Here is an 8,239-nt window from a genome sequence, read left to right as displayed (position 1 = left end):
AATAAATTAATGTTTGAATGATAAAAAATTTTTTTTTAAAGGGAGTAAGGGAATTGAGGGTGTGGCTCAGTGGTAAAGACTTGCCTAGCCTAGCATGTGCAAGGCCCTGGGTTCAATTCCCAGCACCGCCAAAAAAATAATAATAACAATAATAATGTATAAGCTTGCAAGCCCCCACCCACACACACACACTTACTTTTAAAAATTTTCCATTGATATGGTCAAAAGAAGAATCCATTTAAGTTTATACATCATTTAGGAGAAATATCATCTGAGAATGGATAGTTCATACTGGATGATATCTGGCCTGAACGAGTGAGTTCATTTCAACCAACACTCTTTGATTTCTACTATTCAATTTTCTATGCTTTTCCTCTGTAAAGCTGAATCCTTTTTAAAAATTCTAGGCAGCACTGTCTTTTCTGGGGTTGATCCTTCTTTTAGTGGATATTTAGGGAATAAAACCTTCCCATATCTTGTCATCAGAATCACCCAAAGAAAGGAACACATCCATGCTCTCTGCCAGCTCAGACAGAGCCAGAGGGAGCCATGTTTCACACCTGGAGGGGGCTGTCGATCCCAGAACAGCCCCGTGGTTTCCACTGAATGGGGCAGATAATGAAGGACCTCTCACTTCCAGAATCTTCCTTAGTACATTTTCCCGAACAATAAATAAAATCAACTCCTGGCTTCCCTGTCAGATGCAAGCACCGCCTGATGGTTCCAGCACACCATCTTGATGCACCAGCAAGCAGCCCACTGGAAGCACACCACACCCTCCTTGTGTTCTCACCTCCCACTCCCTTCTGAGGGATGAAACACTAAAGAAAGTGAACAAGTGGGTAAGCCAATTTAAGAAATTGTGGGTGAAGTCTGAAACCTGTGTGGGGATACAAAATCTCCCAAGCTTTCAGACCACAAGCCCACAGAGTAGTTTGCTCTCAGATGAACAGGCCTGGCCCGGAGGACTTCTGCTCATCAGTTTACACTTAACTATATCGTCAACTGGTACCATCAGTTCTCCTTCCCCATGCACACTTGCATATCTCAGTTTTTAAGAAAGAGGTGGACATTACTTTGCAAAGTTATTGAATTCCAGGAAGCTTTGCTTGTAAATTATATTTTTATAGATAAGAGCATAGCTGAAATAAACCATTGACCCTAACAATCTACAAAAATCTTACAAAGAATTTAAACAATCATCAATAAGTACTGTCATCTCTTGCTACCCTTGGGGGATTGGTTCCAGGACACCCCCCCCCCACCAAGGAATACCACAACCTGCAGATGGTCGAGTCCCTTATATAAAATGGTACCATCTTCCCACATGACCCATGCATATCCTCCCATATACTTTTTTTTTAACGTTTCTTTATTTTTTTTAATATTTATTTTTTTAGCTATTGGCAGACACAACATCTTTGTTTGTATGTGGTGCTGAGGATCAAACCCAGGCCGCTCACATGCCAAGCCAGCGCGCTACTGCTTGAGCCACATCCCCAGTCCCCTTCCTATATACTTTAAATCAACACCAAACTTTTTATAATATTCAGCATTTTGCAAATACTGTATAAATAGCCATTATAGAGTTTTGTTTAAGGAACAATGAAAATTTTAAAATTCTGTATGTGTGCCATACCAATGCAATTTTTTTCTCCCAATATTTTTAATTCCAAATTGGCTGAACCCATGGTTGCAGAAACTATAGGTATGGAGAGGCAACAGTGTTTGATCAGGTCTAGCTGGTGCTTTGTAATCTGCTCTCTGAAAATACATCTATATTTTTTACTTCTTTATTGTCTGTTTCCAACACCAGAATGAAAGCTCACACCTCAGGGACACATCTATCTTTTCCTCTGCTTTATATACTGTCTAGAACTTAATAGCAGCTCAATAAATGTTAGTGAATGAATAAAAATGCACCATCAACTGACTACATTTTTTCTCCCTCCATAAAGCCACCTGGGAATATCTCTCATCATAAAATCTTGTGCTGTTTTTCCCTGAATCACTATACCATTGTTTTAAGACGATTAAGCAGCAGTTCACTAGCAAATTGCCTGAAAGATATTCCCAGGACTCTAGTTTGCTTATGTCATCAAACTTATTCCTTGGAGTTATCATTATTCCCTTGATACAAATCTAAAACATTCACCAGAAATGAGTTTGGACTAACTGATGACTCTTGGAAGTTTTTACAAGTTAGTTACAATGTTACCGAGAACCAATAGCTACTCTGACATGTGAGCATCAGCAGGTGCACAGAAGTGCTGAGCCAAGCTTGTCATTCTTGACAGCAGAGCCCAAGACGGATTGTCCTAAAATATGGTTGGCCTGGAAAGGGAATTAGACAATCTTAGCCTATGGCTTTCATCCTCTGTCTGCCTGCACAGTGGTTCACAGGAGCAGGAGCAGCTCTGACAGATGAGGGCTAACAGAACTGGCGTTTATGTATCTAACCTGCTTATAAGCACGACACTTCTTCCTGTCATCAATGATTCTCCTGCCCCCAATCTAGGAAGTGATTTCTAGACTTACTGGATTATGAGAATCATCTAATTATTTTAAAATGCAGCTTCAAAAGAACTTACTGAAATAATCACAGCAGCGTAAAAAATACATGCTGAACCTCCTGAAAATCATGCACTGCAATAAGGAATACAACAATAAAACACAAAAACAGCTGGTTTGCACACCAATGCTCACAGCAGCATGATCCACAATACCCCCCCAAATGGGAACAACTCAAGTAGCCAGAAACACACAAACGGATACACAAAATGTGGCTTGTACATATAATGGAAGCTTATTCGGCCTTAAAAAGAAAGGCCATTCTGATACAGGCAACAGCATGGATAAACTTTAAAGGCATTTTACTAAATGACATTATCATTTTTTGACCATACAAACCTCGCCTCTTGGTTATTCCCTTTTCATCTTTATATTCTCTCCCATTCTATTTAACTCCTACTATACACACTCATGTTTAATGATATTTTTGGGGGGATGTGTTCTTATGAAAGGTGCATCTATTTTTAATTAAATGGTAGAGTGTCACATATTCCTTTCTTCTTTTACTTCTTTTGTATTAGACATTTACAGTCTTAAAATGTGTCTATAGGCTGCAAGTATATGTAATCTGCTATTGCAAGTGCTAGATAGTAGCAAAGAGTGTGCATCCACCACATCCTGCCACTCACTCAAACAAGCATCCAGTGATGAACACGGTCGATACAGGTCCTCATCACTATGTCAAGAAAAAAAAAAAAAGCGAACATTCCTTTCTGTGTCCTTAGATTAAATACATAGTGCCAGGTTGTTCTCCGAAGTGGCTGCAGCAGTCCACACTCTCACCAGCGATACAGTCCTATTCCCAAGGAGCATGACTGAAGAGCATGGAACTGGAAGAAGACTGTTGAGTTCTCTGAGTCCAGTCTGCTCATTTTCAAACAAGGAAACTGAAGACCAGGGGCTGGGGGTGTAGCTCAGTAGGAAGGTACTTGCCTGGCATGCATAAGACCCGGATTCCATCCTCAGCACGGCAAAATAATAATAATAAAAAAAATCTTAGAAAAGTGACTTACTCATAGGAAGCAGATCTTGGGCTCCCTTTGCAGCAGAAGCAACCTCACCACATGCTAAGCACACATTCAACAAAGTGTGCTAAATTTATGTTTGAACAAAGAACGAGGGGGTATTATCACTAGGTACATTCTAGATGTGCATCTGGAACAGGAATTATGCACCGAGTATTTGTTCCCACCACAGTTCACATGGGATGGTATTGGGAGGTGGACTGCCAGGAGGTGGTGAGGTTTAGATGAGGTCATGGGGGCCTCCCTGATTTGAATAGTGCCTTATAAGAAGAGATGTGACGTGTCTCTCTGTCTCTGTCTCTCTCCAAGCTGGGGAAGAAGCCCTTGCCAGGAACTGAATTGGCCGGCACCCTGATCTTGTGCTTCTGGCCTCCAGAACTGTGAGAAGCAACTGTCTGTGGTTTCAGTATTGTATTTTAGCAGGCAGAGCCAACCAAGACAGAAGGTTCATCCAAAGAAAGATTTCTAAAAGTGGGTGAAGCAAAAATATGGTGTAGAGTGTGTCATGGAGAAAAAACTTTTAAAAACATTTTGCTGTGAAAATTTTAAAAAATTCATAAAATGAGAGAATTCAATGAATCCCATGTACCCACAGCCAACTCTAAATAATTACCAACATTCTGCCATCTTATAACTGTGTTTCCCCTCATTTTTTTTCCTTTTGCTTTGGTTTGATTTGATGGAATATCTTAAAAGTGAAATCAAGACATTGTATCATATAAATATTTCCACAAGTAGCTGTAAGAGACGGAGCCTTTTTAAACATTAACAACAGTAACTTCATTGATGCCCGTAAGATTAACCACAAGCCTTTAAGTTCCCCAATGACTAGCCAGGAGAAATGACTTCATGAGAGTAGACACTAATGGATTAAGTTATCAAGTGACCCCATCTTTCAAAAAGGCTAACAATTAAAAAGAAAGGAATTTCAAAACTGAAAACTGAAATCTCATTTTTATTGGTATTTCTCTGCAAATACAAATCTGGGTGCTCAAATTCCAGAAAAGGATAAAAATAGGCTATGAATCAAAACTGTTGATCATATCCTGTTATTTTTAGTTATCTGTTTCTTCCTGATATTTTAACTCAGCATCGGTTTAATAATTTTTTTCAGGGAAAAATGTTTCATATCAGTCATGAAAAAAAAATTGACAGGATAAATTTAAAACTAAGGGGGCGGGGGCATCAGAACCTGAATCCATGCCTTTCCATGAGATGCTTAATCACCCATAAAGTCCTGTGTTAACAGCCTATCCTATGACTCAGTCATCTGCCACAGTACAGAGCACCCTCAAAACACAAACCTCACACCTATAAATGCAAAAGTTGCAAAGCATAATTTACAGTTGAGCAACAGGTCACAGTACCCTCCATACTAAAAGCAGACACTAACAACAGAAATTTGAGAAAACTTTAGCTTGTAAAACATTTAGTTTTAGAATGTGCTTTGAATCAAAGTAAAGTACCAATGTTTTTATTTCCACTGAATGTTTAGAAAGACTCTTCTATATACAACAGATACTCAATAATATTTGCTGATTGGATTTAATGTTTGAACCAACATTTTCCAACATAGCAACCATTAAATTCCTAATTACATAAAATGTAATGAATACTTATTATTACACATCTCCAAATTGTGTGAGAGGGGACACCCACTGTTCCTATTCCACCACCATTCCCAGTTTCCATGGAAGCCAGATGACTGCCCACAGAATAGGTGACAACAGGGCCACTCTGCACAGGAAGGTACCTATCAATACTTTCTCTTTGCACATCAGTAAAGAAATTATAGTTCTGGATGAACAGTATGCTTGATAAATTATCTACCAGGCAATTTTTTTTTTTTTTTTGAGTACCAGGGATTGAGATCAAGGGCACTTAACCACTGAGCCACATACCCAGCCCTATTTGTATTTTATTTAAAGACAGGGTCTCACTGAGTTGCTTAGAACCTCGCTTTTGCTGAGGCTGGCTTTGAACTCACAATCCTTCTGCCTCAGGCTCAGGAGCCACTGGGATTACAGGCGTGAACCACCACACCCAGCTTCTGCCAAGCAATTATATTTCACCCTTTCCTGGCCTGGAATTCCGCAGGCCCAAGTAGTTTATGCTATCCTGTCTGTGTCTGATCACACTCCAGCTTGTAAACAAGCACATTCCATCAGCACACTAATTTTTCTACCAGCCCAACTTCATTCCCAAAGCATCAGCATGCATAAAGCATCACTCGGCCCTTTCCACAGAGCCTTACGCTGCATTTTGCAAGCAGATAACATGGGCAAATAAATTCATATTATCCACAGGCAAAAATCAAACAAATAAGAAATTGACTCAGTTTTCCCTATGTCACCTTTGTGAACAGGGACAGTACCTTTGGAATGTTTGCACATCAGAATCTCATGAACAATGATTTGAAAAGACAAGATCTAAGGACCACCCCACACCCTTATCAGAAATTCTGGAGGGTGGGGTCAAAGAGGCCATTTTTTTTCCCAGAGACACACAAGACAGTTTATTTATCAGAGCTGACAAATAAAGGCACATCCCTCCATAGTGGAGAGAGGCAGAACCCATTATCTTAACAGTTCCTCAGATGCCATTTCTTTCAGCAAGGTAGAGGACCACTGGCTGGCAGACTAGGAACAGTTTTCTAGGTAGAGAAATTCTACGTGTATGTTTGATCATTCATAAAACAAATGAGGCAAAACTGGAAACTACAACTCAATGAACCCAGACCCTACCCCAGGTCTATGTAGCCTCTAAGCAGCATGAACCCCATGTCATCTAGGCAGAGTGGATCCTGGCTCCACTCCACCCGTGAGCAGCCAGGAATAACCCCACTCTGCTGAGAAATGGTGATTAAAAGAACTTTGCCTTGTTTATCCCTTGACTAGTAAAGAGACTGAAATCATAGCCCTAGCCCCACAGAAATGTTTCCTGGCACTAATACACTGTTAAAATAATTAATCAGAAGGCCATTAGCTGAGAAAGCTCCAGCACCTTGAGTTCCTGCATAAGCAAGCTGAAGCCCAATTCAACATAAATAAGAAAATGAAATTAAGCTCAGAAAATGAAACTTAAGCTCAATTGATTGGAAGACACTGACTCTAGCTAGAGACTTTGCCAAGCAACCTCTTCCACGTTAATGGAACATTTTCTTGGTTTTGTTTGCTCGAATGGCTTATGGAAGTTTTCCCCTGGTGCACCTCTGTGGAGCGCGGGGCCGACTGCAGTCTGGTGCTGCCTGACTCACGAATCACTGAATGCTCAAATAAACTTGTTAAAATTTTAATGTGCCTGTTTATCTTTTAACAGTAGTAACTAAAGTAAAAATAGACCTACCAGATGATTCAGCTGTCCTACTTCTAGGTGTATGACCAAAGCAAACGAAAGCAGCACATCAGACTCCTGCACTTCCGTGGTTGCCGAGGCACTGTTCACGTTGGCCAAGATGTGCAATTGACCTAGGCGGCCCCGACACAATGTAATGTCATTCAGCCATAAGAAAGAAATCCTGCAAAAAAATTAAAAATATATTTAAAAAAGAATGAAATCCTGTCCTTTGCAGCAAAATGGATGGACCTAGAAGACACTGTGTTAAGTAAACCAAGCCAGAAACAGAAAGGTAAATACTGCATGTTCTCTCTCATGTGGATGCAAAAGAAAGTTGAGTGGAACAGAGACTAGTGGCCACCAGAAGCCGGGAAGGGTTCTGGGGCATGAAAGGAGGTCAGATGTTGGGTACCAAGACACAGTTAGAAGAAACAAGTACTGGGGTTCTGAAGGCAAACAGATTGAGGTAGGAACTTAGGGGTACAAGGAGGGCAAGGAGTCTCAAAAGAGAAGTGCCCACAAGCCATGAGAATGCAGAACAAAGGTGAGCAACCAGCCATGTCCTTGCATCTTGCCTACAGCTTGTCAGTTGGCTGAAAAAACAAGAGAGTCATAAGATGACCACAAGGCATCTGGAGAAAACACTGCCACAGAGTCTGGTGACGACTTTGGTGACAGGGAAATGCCCTAGCCTCATTACAACAGTAAGACTCAGCCCTGGGTGGAGACTGCAGGTGTCAATGGGCACGCAACCTAGGAAGCAGCCCGATCTACACAGACAGGGCATGGGCAGGTGCAAGGAAAACAGCGCGGAATTGCATAATGCCGCCCGCCTCACTCCAGCGCAGCCCCCTGCTGCTGCTCCCTGTATGGGTGTCGAGCCCCAGACCAAGGTGAGGCGACCCACTTCCTCACAACATCACCTGCACTCCATTCTCAAGTGTGTGCTGTTCCTTTATTAAGAAATCTCCTGCTTTTCCCCTCGTGCCTAATGTATCCTTAGATTCCTTTCTGTAACATGGACAAGAACCTGGAAGGTCAGAGTAGAGGCTTCCTCCGCGGTTGGAAAGTTGCTTGGACCCCCACGCGGTGACAAGATGATTGTAGTTCACAGTAACTGATTAGGTATTTTATGAATGACCTAGAAGAAAAGAGCTCAGAGACTCCAAATAAACAACCAAGAGAGGGAAATGAGCATTCCACTAATTGACCAGTACGTGCTGTATCCACGTGTTGAAATATCACACTGAGCAACCTTCATATGTGCAATTAATACTTCTTAATAAAAAATGATCTAATTAAAACAA

The sequence above is a fragment of the Callospermophilus lateralis genome, chromosome 13 (genome assembly GCF_048772815.1).
Source record: "Callospermophilus lateralis isolate mCalLat2 chromosome 13, mCalLat2.hap1, whole genome shotgun sequence".
NCBI lineage: Eukaryota > Metazoa > Chordata > Mammalia > Rodentia > Sciuridae > Callospermophilus > Callospermophilus lateralis.
This window is presented reverse-complemented; position numbering follows the sequence as displayed.